The following is a 19,863-nucleotide window of genomic DNA, read 5'->3' as shown; positions in this document are numbered from 1 at the left end:
GGGTTAACATCCAGAATACATAAAGACTTCCTGCAACTAAACAACACATGCAAAAAAACCAAGTAACCCGAGTACAAGATGGGCAAAGGACTTGAATAGACATTTTTTCAAAGAAGATGTACAAATGGCCAGGAAACATATGAAAAGATGCTCAACATCACTAATCATTAAGGAAATGAAAATAAAACCACAGGGAGATATTAGCTCACAGCCATTAGGATGGCTATCAAAACAAATAAATAAATAAAACAAACCCCAGAAAATAACAAAGGTTGGCAAAAATACAGAGAAATTGGAACACTTCTATATTGTTGGTGGGAATGTAAAATGGTGCAGCCACTATGGAGATCAGTGTAGCAGTTCCTCAAAAAATTAAACAGAATTATCATATGATACAGCAATTATATAACCAAAAGAATTGAAAGTAAAATCTCAAAAAGATATTTGTACACCCATGTTTGTAGCAGCAGCAGCATCATTCACAATAACCAAAAGGTGGAAGCAACCTAAGGTTAGATGGATGAATCGGTAAACACAATGTGGTAGATACATACAGTGGAAGATTATTCAGGCTTAGAAAGGAAATTCCTTACAACTTGGTGGCCATTAATTTAACTTTGGGCTTTTTGGTGTGTGCTAATTTAGTCAGATTTCAAGAAGATACATAGACATTTCAGTCCTCGTTAATTAAATGAGGACATTTTAAGAAGCTGAAAGAGAATTTGATTTCAAGTTGAGAGTGTATTCTCTTTTAAAACCCACCTGATTATTAAATAGCTTCAATTTTATTTTTAAAAGCTGCAACTTGTTGAGTAGATGGTCCTGAAAGTACAAGTGAGATATTAACAGGCTATGTATACAATAAAATAGTTTTATTTTCAGTTTTGCACCACAAAACACTGATTAGTATAAGAAACAATCCACACCATTATTGGATTTTGTTTTTTGCCTGATTCAGCTGTCCCTTGAGTGATATCCCTTAAATGTTTGGGGTTGGGAGTCAGAACCAGTTATCTGGCTTCTCTTGTCTATTGCTTAGGTTTGTTCTTGTTGTCAAAACTGCTCCCCGCCCCCCCCCCCCCCCCCCCCCGTCAATGGTGTGACACATGCTCATGCACATTATGTTAAAATGAGTACATCCTTGTATTTGTATTTTCAACATTGCCAAGGTGCTATGGGAAATTAACACAAAATTAGAAAAACTAAAATTATTAAAAAGCAAAAAAAAAGGAAGGAAATTCTGGCACATGCTACAGTATGTATGAAACTTGAAGACATTATGCCAAGTGAAATAAGCCAGTTTCAAAAGGACAAATACTGTGTAATTCCACTTATATGGGGCACTTAGAGTAGTCAGATTCATAAAGACAGTAAGCAGAATGGTGGTTACCAGGATGTGGGAGGAGGAAGGAAATGGGGAGTTATTATTCAATGGGTATAAATTTTTCAGTTTTGCAAGAAGAAAAGAGTTATGGAGATGGATAGTTGATGGCTGCAAGACAATGTGAATGTACTTAATGCTACTGAATTGTACACTTAAAAATGGTTAAAATGCTAAATTTATGTTATGTGCATTTTACCACAATTTAAAAAATTAACGTGCACTTGTAACTAAAAAGAAACACACGAGGAGAGGAACCAAGATGGCAGAGTAGAAGGACGTGCTCTCACTCCCTCTTGTAAGAACACCAGAATCACAACTAGCTGCTGGACAATCATCAACAGGAAGACACTGGAACTCACCAAAAAAGATACCCCACATCCAAAGACAAAGGAGAAGCCACAATGAGATGGTAGGAAGGGTGCAATCACAGTAAAATCAAATCCCATTACTGCTGGGTGGGTGACTCACAGACTGGAGAACACTTATACCACAGAAGTCCACCCACTGGAGTGAAGGTTCTGAGCCCCACATCAGGCTTCCCAACCTGGGGGTTGGCAATGGGAGGAGGAATTCCTAGAGAATCAGACTTTGAGGGATAGTGAGATTTGATTGCAGGACTTTGACGGGACTGGAGGAAACAGAGACTCCACTCTTGGAGGGCACACACGAAGTAGTGTGCACATCGGTACACAGGGGAAGGAGCAGTGACCCCAGGGGAGACTGAACCAGACCTACCTGCTAGTGTTGGAGGGTCTCCTGCAGAGGCGGGGGGGGGGTGGCTGTGGCTCACCGTGGGGACAAGGACACTGGCAGCAGAAGTTCTGGGAAGTACTCCTTGGTGTGAGCCCTCCCAGAGTCTGTCATTAGCCCCACCAAAGAGCCCAGGAAGGCTCCAGTGTTGGGTTGCCTCAGGCCAAACAAGTAACAGGGAGGGAACCCAGCTCCACCCATCAACAGTCAAGCGGATTAAAGTTTTACTGGGCTCTGCCCACCAGAGCAACAGTCAGCTCTACCCACCACCAGTCCCTCACATCAGGAAATTTACACAAGCCTCTTAGACAGCCTCATCTACCAGAGGGCAGACAGCAGAAGCAAGAAGAACTACAATGCTGCAGCCTGTGGAGCTAAAACCACATTCACAGAAAGATAGACAAGATAAAAAGGCAGAGGGCTTTGTACCAGATGAAGGAACAAGATAAAATCCCAGAAAAACAACTAAGTGAAGTGGAGATAGGCAACCTTCCAGAAAAAGAATTCAGAATGATAGTGAAGATGATCCAGGACCTCGGAAAAAGAATGGAGGCAAAGATCGAGAAGATGCAAGAAATGTTTAACAAAGACCTAGAAGAATTAAAGAAAAAAAGAGATGAACAATACAATAACTGAAATGAAAACTACACTAGAAGGAATCAATAGCAGAATAACTGAGGCAGAAGAATGGATAAATGATCTGGAAGACAGAAAGGTGGAATTCACTGCCATGGAACAGAATAAAGAAAAAAGAATGAAAAGAAATGAAGACAGCCAAAGAGCCCTTTGGGACAACATTAAACGCAACAACATTCGCATTATAGGGGTCCCAGAAGGAGAAGAGAGAGAGAAAGGAACAGAGAAAATATTTGAAGAGATTATAGTTGAAAACTTCCTTAACATGGGAAAGGAAATAGCCACCCAAGCCCAGGAAGTGCAGCGAGTCCCATACAGGATAAACCCAAGGAGAAACATGCCGAGACACATAGTAATCAAATTGGCAAAAATTAAAGACAAAGAAAAATTATTGAAAGCAGCAGGGGAAAATGACAAATAACATACAAGGGAACTCCCATAAGGTTAACAGCTGATTTCTCAACACAAACTCTACAAGCCAGAAGGGAGTGGCGTGATATAATTAAAATGTTGAAAGGGAATAACCTACAACCAAGATTACTCTACCCGGCAAGGATCTCATTCAGATTTGATTGAGAAATCAAAAGCTTTACAGACAAGCAAAAGCTAAGAGAATTCAGCACCACCAAACCAGCTCTACAAAAAATGCTAAAGGAACTTCTCTAAGTGGGAAACACAAGAGAAGAAAAAGATCTACAAAAACAAACCCAAAACAATTAAGAAAATGGTCATAGGAACATACATATCGATAATTACCTTAAACGTGAATGGATTAAATGCTCTAACCAAAAGACACAAGCTTGCTGAATGGATACAGAAACAAGACCCATATATATGCTGTCTACAAGAGACCCACTTCAGACCTAGGGACACATACAGACTGGAAGTGAGGGGATGGAAAAAGATATTCCATGCAAATGGAAATCAAAAGAAAGCTGGAGGAGCAATACTCATATCAGATAAAACAGACTTTAAAATAAAGAATGTTACAAGAGACAAGGAAGGACACTACATAATGATCAAGGGATCAATCCAAGAAGAAGATATAACAAATATAAATATATATGCACTCAACATAGGAGCACCTAAATACATAAGGCAACTGCCAACAGCTATAAAAGAGGAAATCGACAGTAACACAATAATAGTGGGGAACTTTAATACCTCACTTACACCAATGCACAGATCATCCAGACAGCAAATTAATAAGGAAACACAAGCTTTATATGACACAATAGACCAGATAGATTTAATTGATATTTATAGGACATTCCATCCAAGAACAGCACATTACACTTTCTTCTCAAGTGCTCACGGTACATTCTCCAGGATAGATCACATCTTGGGTCACAAATCAAGCCTCAGTAAATTTAAGAAAATTGAAATCATATCAAGCATCTTTTCTGACCACAACGCTATGAGGTTAGAAATGAATTACAGGAAAAAAACGTAAAAAACACAAACACATGGAGGCTAAACAATACGTTACTAAATAACCAAGAGATCACTGAAGAAATCAAAGAGGAAATCAAAAAATACCTTGAGACAAATGACAATGAAAACACGATGAGCCAAAACCTATGGGAGGCAGAAAAAGCAGTTCTAAGAGGGAATTTTATAGCTACACAAGCCTACCTCAAGAAACAAGAAAAATCTCAAATAAACAATCTAACCTTACACCTAAAAGAACCAGAGAAAGAAGAACAAACAAAACCCAAAGTTAGCAGAAGGAAAGAAATCATAAAGATCAGAGCAGAAATAAATGAAATAGAAACAAAGAAAACAATAGCAAAGATCAATAAAACCAAAAGCTGGTTCTTTGAGAAGATAAACAATATTGATAAACCATTAGCCAGACTCATCAAGAAAAAGAGGGAGAGGACTCAAGTCAATAAAATTAGAAATGAAAAAGGAGAAGTTACAACAGACAGCGCAGAAATACAAAGCACCCTAAGAGACTACTACAAGCAACTCTATGCCAACAAAATGGACAACCTGGAAGAAATGAACAAATTCTTAGAAAGGTGTAACCTTCCAAGACTGAACCAGGAAGCAATAGAAAATATGAACAGACCAATCACAAGTAATGACATTGAAACTGTGATTTAAAATCTTCCAACAGGGCTTCCCTGGTGGCGCAGTGGTTGAGAGTCCGCCTGCCAATGCAGGGGACACGGGTTCGTGCCCCGGTCCAGGAAGATCCCACATGCCGCGGAGCGGCTGGGCCCGTGAGCCATGGCCACTGAGCCTGTGTATCTGGAGCCTGTGCTCCTCAATGGGAGAGGCCACAACAGTGAGAGGCCCACCTACCACAAAAAAAAAAAAAAAAAAAAATTCCAACAAACAAAAGTCCAGGACCAGATGGCTTCACAGGTGAATTCTATCAAACAATTAGAGAAGAGCTACCACCCATCCTTTTCAAACTCTTCCAAACAATTGCAGAGGAAGGCACACTCCCAAACTCATTCTATGAGGCCACCATCACCCTGATACCAAAACCAGACAAAGATACTACAAAAAAAAAGAAAATTACAGACCAATATCACTGATGAATATAGATACAAAAATCCTCAACAAAATACTAGCAAATAGAATCCAACAACACATTAAAAGGATCATACACCATGATCAAGTGGGATTTATCCCAGGGATGCAAGGATTCTTCAATATACGCAAATCAATCCATGTGATACACCATATTAACAAACTGAAGAATAAAAACCATATGATCATCTCAATAGATGCAGAAAAAGCTTTTGACAAAATTCAACACCAATTTATGATAAAAACTCTCCAGAAAGTGGGCATAGAGGGAACCTACCTCAACATAATAAAGGCCACATATTGCAAACCCACAGTAAACATCATTCTCAATGTTGAAAAACTGAAAGCATTTCCTCTAAGATCAGGAACAAGATAAGGATGTCCACTCTCACCACTATTATTCAACATAGTTTTGGAAGTCCTAGCCATGGCAATCATAGAAGAAAAAGAATTAAAAGGAATACAAATTGGAAAAGAAGAAGTAAAACTGTCACTGTTTGCAGATGACATGATACTATACATAGAGAATCCTAAAGATGCCACCAGAAAACTACTAGAGCTAATCAATGAATCTGGTAAATTTGCAGGATACAAAATTAATGCACAGAAATCTCTTGCATTCCTATACACTAATGATGAAAAATCTGAGAGAGAAATTAAGGAAACACTCTCATTTACCATTGCAACAAAAAGAATAAGGTACCTAGGAAAAAACCTACCTAGGGAGACAAAACACCTGTATGCAGAAAATTATAAGACACTGATGAAAGAAATTAAAGATGATACCAACAGATGGAGAGATATACCATGTTCTTGGCGGAAGAATCAATATTGTGAAAATGACTATACTACCCAAAGCAATCTACAGATTCAATGCAATCCCTATCAAATTACCAATGGCATTTTTTACAGAACTAGAAAAAAAAAATCTTAAAGTTTGCATGGAGACACAAAAGACCGCGAATAGCCAAAGCAGTCTCGAGGGAAAAAAACGGAGCTGGAGGAATCAGACTCCCTGACTTCAGACTATACTACAAAGCTACAGTAATCAAGACAATATGGTACTGGCACAAAAATAGAAATATAGATCAATGGAACAGGATAGAAAGCCCAGAGATAAACCCACGCACCTATGGTCAACTAATCTATGACAAAGGAGGCAAGGATATAAATGGAGAAAAGACAGTCTCTTCAATAAGTGGTGCTGAGAAAACTCGACAGCTACATGTAAAAGTATAAAATTAGAACACTCCCTAACACCATACACAAAAATAAACTCAAAATGGATTAGAGACCTAAATGTAACAACGGACATTATAAAACTCTTAGAGGAAAACATAGGAAGAACACTCTTTGACATAAATCACAGCAAGATCTTTTTTGATCCACCTCCTAGAGTAATGGAAATGAAAACAAAAATAAACCAATGGGACCTAATGAAACTTAAAAGCTTTTGCAAAGAAAAGGAAACTACAAACGACAAAAAGACAACCATCAGAATGGGAGAAAATATTTGCAAATGAATCAATGGACAAAGGATTAATCTCCAAAATATATAAACAGCTCAAGCAGCTCATTATTAAAAAAAAAATCCCAATCAAAAAATGGGCAGAAGACCTAAACAGACATTTCTCCAAAGAAGACATACAGATGGCCAAGAAGCACATGAAAAGCTGCTCAACATCACTAGTTATTAGAGAAATGCAAATCAAAACTACAATGGGGTATCACCTCACACCGGTTAGAATGGGCGTTATCAGAAGATCTACAAAAAACAAATGCTGGAGAGGGTGTGGAGAAAAGGGAACCCTCTTGCACTGTTGGTGGGAATGTAAATTGATACAGCCACTATGGAGAACAGTATGGAGGTTCCTTAAAAAACTACAAATAGAACTACCATATCACCCAGCAATCCCACTACTGGGCATATACCCAGAGAAAACCATAATTCAAAAAGATACATGAACCACAATGTTCATTGCAGCACTATTTACAGTAGCCAGGTCATGGAAGCAACCTAAATGCCCATCGAGTGATGAATGGATAAAGAAGATGTGGTACATATATACAATGGAATATTACTCAGCCATAAAAAGGAACGAAATTGAGTCATTTGTTGAGATGTGGATGGATCTAGAGACTGTCATGCAGAATGAAGTAAGTCAGAAAGAGAAAAACAAATGTCGTATATTAATGCATGTACGTGGAACCTAGAAAAATCGTACAGATGAACCAGTTTTCAGGCCAGAAGTTGACACAGATGTAGAGAACAAATGTATGGACACCAAGGGGGGAAAGCCATGGGGGGGGGGGCGGCGGGATGGTAGTGTGATGAATTGGGCGTTTGGGATTGACATGTATACACCGATGTGTATAAAACTGATGACTAATAAGAACCTGCTGTATAAAATAGTAATAAAATAAAATTCAAAAATTAAAACAAAATAAAAACAACTCTCTCATGAACCAAATATAAAATGTGATATACTTCTCTTTAAAACTCACAATGTAAAAGATGGACAACTCCACATGTTACATCCTCTCTTTGAACATCTGGAAAACTAGCCCCTCCCTGGAGTGGCTCCCCAGGGACCAGCACCATTGTAAAAAGGGAAGGACCCAGAGTCTGAGTCATGGGGTTTCCAGAACTGGAGGAGACTGACACAGCCCTCAGTCCTTGAGTGCTCACTTGGTGTCAGGTGCCCCAGACTTACCCTTGGTCATGTGATCCCCACTCCTCCAAACCTCATCATCCTCATCTGTAAACATCTACCTTGTGGGGTTTTTGTGATGATAAATGAGCCTATGTCAGGTGCCTGGTTGACAGTAGGCATTCAATAAATGTACGCCCTTATTATTCTCCTCTCTTCTAATCACCACCAAAGGCATACAGAGTGGATATCATTACCCATATTTTACAAATGAGAAAAATGAAGTTTAACGAAGTTAAGTCACTTACCCAGCTCCCAGATTAGAGTACGGTGGTGCCAGGATTTCAATCCAGGACCCGTTTGACTCCAAAACCTGTGATTTTTCTACTCCACCCTACTTGGGCTTCATTTCATGGATGAGAAACCTGAGGATTAGTGACCCTGGGCAAAAGGAGCGAGCTCAGAAGCCCACAGGCGCCAGGCAGGTAATGCAAGAGAGTGTGACAGACAGTGTAAGGAAAATCAGCTGCCAGAGATTCTACCAAGAATCTTTGCTTTAACTAAATTATGGGTTAAGCATGTAACATAATATGAGTCTATAGGGTACTAGAGATTGTGTTTCCAATTCTAATTTGTAAAGTAGATATCAAAAAATAGAAATACACAATTAATTTAATTCCCTTCCAAACATTTTAAGCATGATGCAGTCGACACTGTGTGGACCAAACAAATTATTTGCAGGTCAGATGTGAATCCCAGCCACCCAGTGGCCACCCTGAGGCAGGTGTGGTGGAGACCCGGACATGTGTGTGGTGGGTTCAGGTGTGTTTAAACCACTACCAAACTGGCACAAAAGCAGAAATACAGATCAATGGAACAGGATAGAAAGCCCAGAGATAAACCCACACACATATGGCCACCTTATCTTTGATAAAGGAGGCAAGAATATACAATGGAGAAAAGACAGCCTCTTCAATAAGTGGTGCTAGGAAAACTGGACAGCTAAATGTAAAAGAATGAAATTAGAACACTCCCTAACACCATACACAAAAATAAACTCAAAATGGATTAAAGACCTAAATGTAAGGCCAGACACTATCAAACTCTTAGAGGAAAACATAGGCAGAACACTCTATGACATACATCACAGCAAGATCCTTTTTGACCCACCTCCTAGAGAAGTGGAAATAAAAACAAGAATAAATGAATGGGACCTAATGAAACGTAAAAGCTTTTGCACAGCAAAGGAAACCATAAACAAGATGAAAAGACAACCCGCAGAATGGGAGAAAATATTTGCAAATGAAACAACCGACAAAGGATTAATCTCCAATATATACAGGCAATTCATGCAGCTCAATATCAAAAAAACAAACAACCCAATCCAAAAATGGGCAGAAGACCTAAATAAACATTTCTCCAAAGAAGATATACAGATTGGCAACAAACACATGAAAGAATGCTCAACATCATTAATCATTAGAGAAATGCAAATCAAAACTACAATGAGTTATCATCTCACACCGGTCAGAATGGCCATCATCAAAAAATCTACAAACAATAAATGCTGGAGAGGGTGTGGAGAAAAGGAAACCCTCTTGCACTGTTGGTGGGAATGTAAATTGATACAGCCACTATGGAGAACAGTATGGAGATTCCTTAAAAAATTAAAAATAGAACTACCATACGACCCAGCAATCCCACTACTGGGCATATACCCTGAGAAAACCATAATTCAAAAAGAGTCATATACCACAATGTTCATCACAGCACTGTTTACAATAGCCAGGACATGGAAGCAACCTAAGTGTCCATCAAGAGATGAATGGATAAAGAAGATGTGGCACATATATACAATGGAATATTACTCAGCCATAAAAAGAAACGAAATTGAGTTATTTGTATGAGGTGGATGGACCTAGAGTCTGTCATACAGAGTGAAGTCAGAAAGAGAAAAACAAATACCATATGCTAACACATATATATGGAATCTAAAACAAATGCTGTATGCTAACACATATATATGGAATCTATTTTTTCTAAAAAAAAAAAAAAAATGGTTCTGAAGAACCTAGGGGCAGGACAAGAATAAAGACGCAGATGTAGAGAATGGACTTGAGGACACGGGGAGGGGGAAGGGTAAGCTGGGACAAAGTAAGAGAGTGGCATTGACATATATACACTACCAAATGTAAAATAGATAGCTAGTGGGAAGCAGCTGCATGGCATAGGGAGATCAGCTCGGTGCTTTGTGACCGCCTAGAGGGGTGGGATAGGGAGTGTGGGAGGGAGACGCAAGAGGGAGGAGATATGGGGATATATGTATATGTATAGCTGATTCACTTTGTTATGCAGCAGAAACCAACACACCACTGTAAAGCCGTTATACTCCAATAAAGATGTTAAAAAATAAACCACTACAGACAGCTGGCTACCACTCCCACCAGTTAGTGCCACTGTGGGAACCCAATGGGATGCCACAGACTTCCCATTTTCTAAGAGATACAGGAAATGCAACTTTGGGGGGAAATATACCAACTTTTAAATACAGGTAACCATTTATTTTTTACACTGTGCAGACAAAATAAGACAGGTCTGCAGGCAGCCGCCAGCGTCGGTCTCCACGATGAGCCACTTCACTCACGGGCAGAGCCCAAACTCAAGAAAGGTCTCTGACTCCTGGGCCATGATGGAACCAACCAGTGGTTTCTCCAGCCCGAACCAGCCCAGAACTGAAGCAGGAGGCACGGAGGAGAAAGGATGAGCTGCGCGAAGGGAGTGCAGGATGCCCAAACCTGACAGAATCCGCCTGACGAGGCAGGTCTACAGAGGATCTGACTTCAGAGCTCACTTTTTTACTTCGTCAGTCAGATCTTTGCCTGAAGCTACGCACAAAGATTTCTGGCAACCCCTCGTCAGTGGGAGGACTGCACAACATCCGGCCACACTAAGTAAAGAGGGTCTTTTCCTCTGAGATGAATGTGTGTTAAAAATATCAAGTATTAATCACTGGCAACATTCATTTATAATAATGCTTGTCTCCCTTTCAGCTTCCAAGTCGACACCTGGCATGACTGCTTTGAAACTGACACCCGTTCCATCGTGGGAATTATAAATAGCCCGAGTTAGAATTTTCATTTTGAACTGAATAGACTGACTCCATGTGATGGTTTATGGAATGAAGGGACTACATTGGGCACTAAAGTCCTGGGTGGGTCTATTTGAGGTGGTGTTTAAAATGTTAAAAAAAAAAAAAAGAAAGACAGCAATGGTAGACTGGGAGGGAGGGTCCTAGAGTCGCTCTGACCTGCTTCCTCCCTGTGGGAGGTCAGCCTCCCTCCCACCTGGCCCATTTCATGATGGGTCAGAGGAGGGAGGGGACATAGGCTGTCTCATCCCATCTTGACTAAGTTCACAGTCCAGTTTCTATACTTGCTCTTGGTAACTGATTGGTACAGACACCATTCTCTATTGAAGGGGCACAAAACCCACTTTATATGAACAGAAGGAAAATCCCTCTATCGGCCTACAGAGCACTGTCAGTGCACGAGCTCACTGTGCCCAAGGTTTGCACCATCTCATTCTGGGCCCACAAAAACCCTGCGAGGGAAGTCCCAGTGGGAATGCCATTTCACAGAGGAGGAAACTGAGGTTAAAAATTAGCTGCTTCCCTGAGGTCCTCCAGGTAGCAAGTGGTGGGCAGAGTCAGGATCTGACCAAGGAGAGGGAGTCGCTGGGGTCTCCTTGCTTAATCCCTTTCCATTGTTTTCCAAGCAGCTAAAACCCCAGGCCCCCCTTTCCAGGAATTTGGATCCAGCAGCTCTGGGACAGAGCACAGGACTCTGGGAACCTAACGAGCACCCTCAAGTGATGTCCACCACCAAGGAGGGTTGGGCAGCATTGCTGTGGGGTCCACCTCATTACAACCCGGTGAGGTGGCAGAAGTCACTGTCCCCAAGGAGCAGAGGTGCAAACAGACTCTGAGAACCCCTGACCCCTCAGGGAGCTGAGTTGAGAATCTGAACCTTTGGTCCCAGTGCCACCAGGAAGGACTGGACAACCAGACAGAAGGGGAGGGGAGGGACAGAGCACCCCGTGGAGAGGAGAAGACAGGTAGGACGTGGGGAAAGCAGCGTCTGGGAAGGAGGGCGGGAGATGCTGGGGGCAGCATATGGCCCCATTTCTGATTGTCCCCAGCTCCCCAGGAGCTCAGGGCATCCCTGGGGCAACCAGTGAAGGCCTTCCTGGCCCACAGACTGCAGTCTCCATGGGTCTCCCCTGGTCCAGGGCTCCTAGGAGGGTGCAGGCTGTCCAGGGGCGTGGTGGCCACAGGAGGCCTTTCCCACGATCAGAGGTGCCCACAGGCCCTAAGGAAAGGAAGGACCAAATACCCCGGGAGCAGACTACTGACAGACCACCACTAAGTGACCTCGCAGCTGCCTGTTGACAGTTAGGGCCCTGGGGCCATCTTGTCCACCGGAGGCTCTTCAGGGAGCCCAGCTGGGGCTCAGTGCCCTGCTGGGGCCAAATCCTCCCAAGAGCGTAGTCTCCCCATCCCCTACCCCCTGAGACGATCCTACCTCTGCCCCTCCCCATGAGGCCTCCCCCAGGCGCCTTCTCAGTGTCCCTCCCTGGAGGCTAGTGAGGCCAGATAAGGCATCCTGACCTGCGCTCTCAGATATGTGATTCCCCTCGCCTCACCTGGGAGTGAGCTGTGGGCTACCTCTGCCCCTGGGGCTCCTTACGGAGATTCCCGTCCCCAGCAGGCTCCTGGGGCGGGACAACCCCAAGCCAAGGGGCCTGGACCTTATTTTCTGCTGCCCTGATTCCCCAACACCCCCAGCTGACACCGAGCGTCCGTTTGGCAGCTCAGATGCAGGTCTCTTGCAGCTGGGCCCCAGATGGGGGCCTGGGAGCATATGTAGGACACGTGTTCGCCTCCTAGCGGGGGCCTTGGGGCACCAGTGCTGCCGCCTCACCTGCAGGTCTTCCTAGCAAACAGGTGGGGCCCCAGCAGTCCGCCTTCAAGTGATGGAAAATTATAGCCTCTTGGGGGTCCCCTCTCTTTGTGGTCCTCTTCCCCCTTTGCCACTTGGGTGACTAAGGTTTTCCCAGGGACAGTCACACCCACTTTGAAATCTAATTCTGGATGGACACAGACCCAGGCCCAGCCTCTACCCCCTTCTCCCTGTCTTCTCTCCTTTCTTGCCCATCCTTGTTTTAATATAAAGGCCACACTCTAGATTGACTGGAGCTTTTCCTAATGGAAAGTAGTCTCTCAGTCCCTTGGGGGGAAAAGTAGCATTTTCATTATATGTTTATTTCCTCCAAATGTCGGGGTGACAGACAGGGTAGGGCAACGTTTCTCGGGGGGTGGAGGTGCAGGGACCACCTGCATCAGTCACAGCTGGAGGGGGCTTGTTAAAGGCTCCACTGAATCTGGGTCTCTGGAGGTAACCCAGGAACCAGCATTTAACATCATGCTTTGGGCTTCTGTGTACACTGAGGCTTGGACACTACAGGTCTATGGAGTGAATGACATTTCCTAGTTACTGGGGCCACCAGCCACCGAGATGCCTATCTCAGGGGACACACATGCTTTGGCAGGTTTAATTTGAACACAATCTGGGAAGAGCCAGAATAAAATTCAGAGCCCACTCTCCTTATGCTTTTTCTAGAAAAAAAAAATTGAATAACGCAGTATTAAGATCATAGCCCATATTGAGCAAACATTCCTTTGTACTTGGAAACAGTGACTCATGTGTATAAGCAGGGTATTAAGAAGCTCTTAGATAAGATTTGTGTATCTATGTTCCCAAATGGAGTGTTATTGAGCTTTTCCCACATAAGCCTGTGCTTCTATTTTTTTAATTTTTTTAATATTTATTTATTTATTTTGGCCGCACCAGGTCTTAGTTGCATCACGCGGGATCTTCGTTGTGGCATGCGGAATCATTTTTAGTTGCGGCATGCAAACCCTGAGCTGCGGCATGCAAACTCTGATTTGCGACATGCGTGCGGGATCTAGTTCCCTGACCAGGATTGAACCTGGACCCCTTGCACTGGGAGCACAGGGTCTTACCCACTAGACCACAAGGGAAGTCCCAAACCTGTGCTTTTAAACGACATAATAATAATGGAGCGTGATCCGGACAAACCAGGATTTCTTCCTACCGTGTTCAAATTCTGGGGAAGGAAGATGCATCCAAGAGCAGGTTTTTGTTTCTTCCTGGCAGTTTTATGAGTTTACCTCACTGAGGAGATGCCCCAGGTAACACTGCCTTAGTGTGTCAGGCAGAGAGATCCCAGTACTGACTGTCTGAGACGTCTTCATAAATAAACAAAAAAATGTATAAAACATTCCCACAATGCTTCCAAGGGCCAGGGCTATCCTAAGCACTTTGCGTGCACTGACATTTAATCCTCACAGCACCCCTAAGAGGTAGGTAGTATTGTTACGTAACCAAACTTGGGTCTCCTTGCCTGTGCTCAGTAAAGCCAGTCTACCGACACCAGTCTACTTCACCAGGTTGTGGTGAAGGAAAGTGCAGTGTTTATTGCAGGGCGTCCGGGCAGTTAAGACTCAAAGGACGCAAACTCCCCAGTGGCTTTCAGGGAAAGGTTTTTAAAGACAGAGTGAGGGAGAGGGTTGTGCGGTGTGTGATCAGCTCATGGACATTCTTCGGATTGGTTGGTGGTGAGGTAAAGGGGGGTCAGCATCATCAGCCTTCCGGTTCCAACCAGTCTGGGGTCTACGTGCTTGTGGGCAGCACACAGTTAACTTCTCCCACCTGCTGGGGGTTTCAGTATCTGCAGAACTGCTCAGAGAACATGGCTCAGGCTATTATCTCCAGTCCTTGACTTTGTTTAATGGCTAAACTATTATTATTTTGTCTTGCTTGACTGTTTTCCTTTCTGCATTTTCTCACTTCTCTGATTACATTTATTCTCTGGAACTCAGGGAAGGCCTAGGAAGCTAAAGTTTTTGTACAAACAAGAAGCAGGCGGGGGCTTCCCTGGTGGCGCAGTGGTTGAGAGTCCGCCTGCCGATGCAGGGGACATGGGTTCGTGCCCCGGTCCGGGAGGATCCCACATGCCGCGGAGCGGCTGGGCCTGTGAGCCATGGCTGCTGAGCCTGCGCGTCCGGAGCCTGTGCTTCGCAACAGGAGAGGCCACAACAGTGAGAGGCCCGTGTACCGCAAAAAAAAAAAAAAAGAAGCAGGTGGAGGACATGGGGAGATTTGTCCCGGGAAGGCCCCATAGGGTGCTGCTCAGTTACACTATTATTAGTATATTGGCATTTTACAGACAGGGAAACTGAGGCAGGGAAGCTTAGTAAATTGCCCACAGTCCCTATCTAATTAGCAGCCTGACCAGGGTTCAACGTCACACAGTCTTGTGCTGTTAACCACTGTGTCACCCCAGTAGCAAGGCAACTCTGCTGCTAATTCTGTGAGATTCGCCAACAGAGCAAAATGCAAAATGACAAGAAAATGTCAAGCTGCCATTTGACAGAGTTGTGTACTTGGTCCTCGGGACTTAGTTTCGTGACAGAATCTCACAGGCTCCTCTATGCCTTGTCTCTTGTCAGAACTGTGCCCGCGCCTTCGTACTCATCAGCGTTTCTCTCTGCTTAGGCCCTTCTCACTAATCCTTCTCACTGATCTTCAGCCCCCAGATAGAGGCCCCTCTGTCCTCACCAGTCGGGAGCTTTTTCCTGCCCAGGATGAAGCAAGGCCCTCCGGGGGCTCTGATCCCTTTTAAGAACCACACCTATGTTTTTCCTCCAAGTTGCACTAATATTTAAATGAAACGAAAGTCCCTATGATCCATGGGCAGCGGAGCCTTCCAAGTAGGGGGCTGAGACAAGAAAGAATCTTCTGGATGGAGGACCTCCTATGGCCTGGGCCCAGTGGTCCTCCTGAGGCCCACACACTCTTCTCTCAGGCTCATGGCTGGCTGCAGGCTCCCATGGGGCCCTTTCTTTATAAACTTTGAGTGGAAGTCTTCAGTGGCAACTTGCAGAGGTCGAGAGGGGCCTCAGGGGGCCAAGGAGGAAGCCGAGTCTTTGCCCACCTAAAAGTTGTTCTCCGCAGTGACTCTACGGCTTTGAGCTTCTGAGGCTAGGGATGGCCCCCGACCAGGGTTGGAACAAGGAGTGGGTCATATTTCACCCCTATTCCTACCCAGGATCAGCTGTCTGGAGCCTCTGTCCTCTGGCTGTGCAGCTGCTCCAGCCCGGGGCCTCTACCGTTCAACCCTGAGGACACAAACAGGACTCAGACACTGCCCTTCCTTCTACCACGGTGGAGGCTGACCTAGACTGGATGCTTTCTAAGAGCGAGTGCCAACTCGCCATCTGCAGTGTGTCCTTCGTGTTGATGGATGCAGTGGAGGTGGGGGATGCATTTGAGTTGACCTGCAGGATACGTGGAAGTCACCAGACATCAGAGGAAAGCAGAGCATTCCCCACAGAGGGAGCAGCCTGGGCAAAGACACACGTGGCATCCTCCACAAACTGAGACAGTCCTGAGGCCGGGAAGCCTGGTGGGGAGGGTGGGAGAGACAGGGAGAGGGTGACAGGGCTGGACCACAAGGGGCTTTTCGCTCCCTGAGTAGACTGGGCTTTCTCCTTTGTTGCTGAGAAGCCACTGGGGGAATTTTTCATGGGGAAAGAACCGGGGAAATGTGCTGCCTAGAAGGATGACTGGTGGACACGCAGGGGTGGAAGTTAAGGGGAACCTGGAGGCAGAGAGAAGAGGTGGAAGCAGTTGCCCCAGACCACACCAGGCAGGATGAGGGCTCAGACACAGCAACGGCTGGAGGGAGAAGGGGCAGGGTCGAGAGACCTTTAAGAGGTAATAGAAACAGAATTTGGTGGCCAGTGGACAAGGAGCTCAGGAAGAAGGGACAGTAGGAGACAGAAAAGTCTAGACTTCTCTTGAGCTTCAGACTTGATACTAGGGGGCAGTGGAAGCACTAACCATCATGACCAGCAGAGAAAACGAAGATTTGGGGAGAGAGGCAGCTCTTCCTGTGCCGTGCCCTAGTGCACACAGACAGGCCAGTGGGGCATCCAGTCATCTTCCTCTGACCCCCATCCACCTCCACTTTCCTAATCCTGGAGAAGCCGTGAGAGGAGATGTCTTACAGGAAGATGACAGAGGCTTCCAGGAAAGAAGTTTGTAAGGTGGGACCAGACCCAAAGGGGCAATTAAGCATTTATCATGCGCTCCTTACTGTGGAAGCCCTCTTTACAGAGGTGGAAACGTTGTCCCTCTAAACCTCTGATTGAATCTAACACTTGGAATGTCTGGGGAGTGGTTCCCATCTGCTTTGAGAGCTTTCATCGTTCTGATGCTTCCATCTTTCCCACCTCAGCTCTTCTGTGCCATCCCCACTTTAGCCAATAGATGGCACAAGACTCCACCAGTTGGGAAGGAAGGGTTCCAGCAAATAAGGGGAAGTCAGGCTGTCACTAAAGGGACCCACATCTTGAAGGGCTGCCCATTTACTTCACCTAATTCTAACTCTTAATTCGTCTAGAATATATTCTTATTATGGATATATTATTCTTATAATTTGATTATTTTTATAACTATGTTTATGAAGAATATATCCTTGAATATAAAGAATTCTCACAAATATACTTTTCTTAGCCTCCCAAGCCTCCCCTGTGTTCTCTCCAGTCTTCAGGAAAAATAACAGGGAACTGGAGCAGAGACCAATTATCCATTCCTTGAAATTCTGATACAGAAAGTGAGAATCGGTCCAGTTAGTGTAAAGGGAAGGTTCGGCCCATCCATGGGTCTGCAGATCAGCCAGCTCCCTGTGGGGATGGAGAGGGGTGCCCCTCGTGCCTGCAGCCACCCCGCCCCTCCACTCCTGCACTGAAGCCTGCAGCGGTGTCCCACCCAGGCTGGCTCTGCTTGCAGAGGGTGGCAGGACTGGGAAAGGCCTCACACATAGCATGACCTGGCAGCAGCCAGCGGTTCCTGGAGATCCAAAGGACAGGATGGGCAAAATGGATTCCTGGACGTGGAAAGGAACGCTGTAATCTGAGCCTGAAAGTCAGGGGCAAGGAGACTCACGGGCTGGAAGAAGGGGACAAGTCCGCAGAGCAGGAGTCAGTATCTGTCAACAGAGCCAAACTGAAGAACACGCCCTGTGTGGGGCACAGGCCCGGGCTGGGTGGGTCCTGCAGTAAAGCCTGTCCTGAGTACACCCTGGGCAGAGCTGTGACAGGGTCAAGGGCAAATAAGGGAAGCCAGGAACCCCTAGACCTCAGAAACCAGTTTTCTCAGAGGCTTCTGAGAAACACAAGGTCACAACGTGTTTTCATCTATTTTTTTTTAACATCTTTATTGGAGTATAATTGCTTTACAATGTGTTAAGTTTCTGCTTTATAACAAAGTGAATCAGTTATACATATACATATGTTCCCATATCTCTTCCCTCTTACGTCTCCCTCCCTCCCACCATCCCTATCCCACCCCTCTAGGTGGTCACAAAGCACCGAGCTGATCTCCCTGTGCTATGCGGCTGCTTCCCACTAGCTATCTATTTTACGTTTGGTAGTGTATATATGTCCATGCCACTCTCTCACTTTGTCACAGCTTACCCTTCCCCCTCCTCATATCCTCAAGTCCATTCTCTAGTAGATCTGTGTCTTTATTCCCATCTTGCCCCTAGGTTCTTCATGACCATTTTTTTTTCTTAGATTCCATATATATGTGTTAGCATACGGTATTTGTTTTCCTCTTTCTGACTTACTTCACTCTGTATGACAGACTAGGTCCATCCACCTCACTACAAATAACTCAATTTTGTTTCTTTTTATGGCTGAGTAATATTTCATTGTATATGTGTGCCACATCTTCTTTACCCATTCATCTGTCGATGGACACTTAGGTTGCTTCCATGTCCTGGCTGTTGTAAATAGAGCTGCAATGAACATTTTGGTACATGTCTCTTTTTGAATTATCGTTTTCTCAGAGTATATGCCCAGTAGTGGGATTGCTGTGTCGTATGGTAGTTTTATTTTTAGTTTTTTAAGGAAGCTCCATACTGTTCTCCAGAGTGGCTGTATCAATTTACATTCCCACCAACAGTGCAAGAGGGTTCCCTTTTCTCCACACCCTCTCCAGCATTTACTGTTTGTAGATTTTTTGGTGATGGCCATTCTGACCAGTGTGAGATGATATCTCATTGTAGTTTTGATTTGCATTTCTCTAATGATTAGTGATGTTGAGCAGCTTTTCGTGTGCTTCTTGGCCATCTGTATGTCTTCTTTGGAGAAATGTCTATTTAGGTCTTCTGCCCATTTTTGGATTGGGTTGTTTGTTTTTTTGATATTGAGCTGCATGAGCTGCTTGTAAATTTTGGAGATTAATCCTTTGTCAGTTGCTTTATTTGCAAATATTTTCTCCCATTCTGAGGGCTGTCTTTTCGTCTTGCTTATGGTTTCCTTTGCTGTGCAAAAGCTTTTAAGTTTCATTAGGTCCCATTTGTTTATTTTTGTTTTTATTTCCATTTCTCTAGGAGGTGGGTCAGAAAGGATGTTGCTGTGACTTATGTCATAGAGTGTTCTGCCTATGTTTTCCTCTAAGAGTTTGATAGTGTCTGGCCTTACATTTAGGTCTTTAATCTATTTTGAGTTTATTTTTGTGTATGGTGTTAAGGAGTGTTCCAATTTTATACTTTTACATGTAACTGTCCAGTTTTCCCAGCACCACTTATTGAAGAGGCTGTCTTTTCTCCACTGTATATTCTTGCCTCCTTTATCAAAGATAAGGTGGCCATATGTGCATGGGTTTATCTTTGGGCTTTCTATCCTGTTCCACTGATCTATCTTTCTGTTTTTGTGCCAGTACCATACTGTCTTGATTACTGTAGTTT

This window comes from Pseudorca crassidens, chromosome 2 (genome assembly GCF_039906515.1).
Source record: "Pseudorca crassidens isolate mPseCra1 chromosome 2, mPseCra1.hap1, whole genome shotgun sequence".
Taxonomy (NCBI): domain Eukaryota; kingdom Metazoa; phylum Chordata; class Mammalia; order Artiodactyla; family Delphinidae; genus Pseudorca; species Pseudorca crassidens.
Note: the sequence above shows the minus strand (reverse complement) of the source record.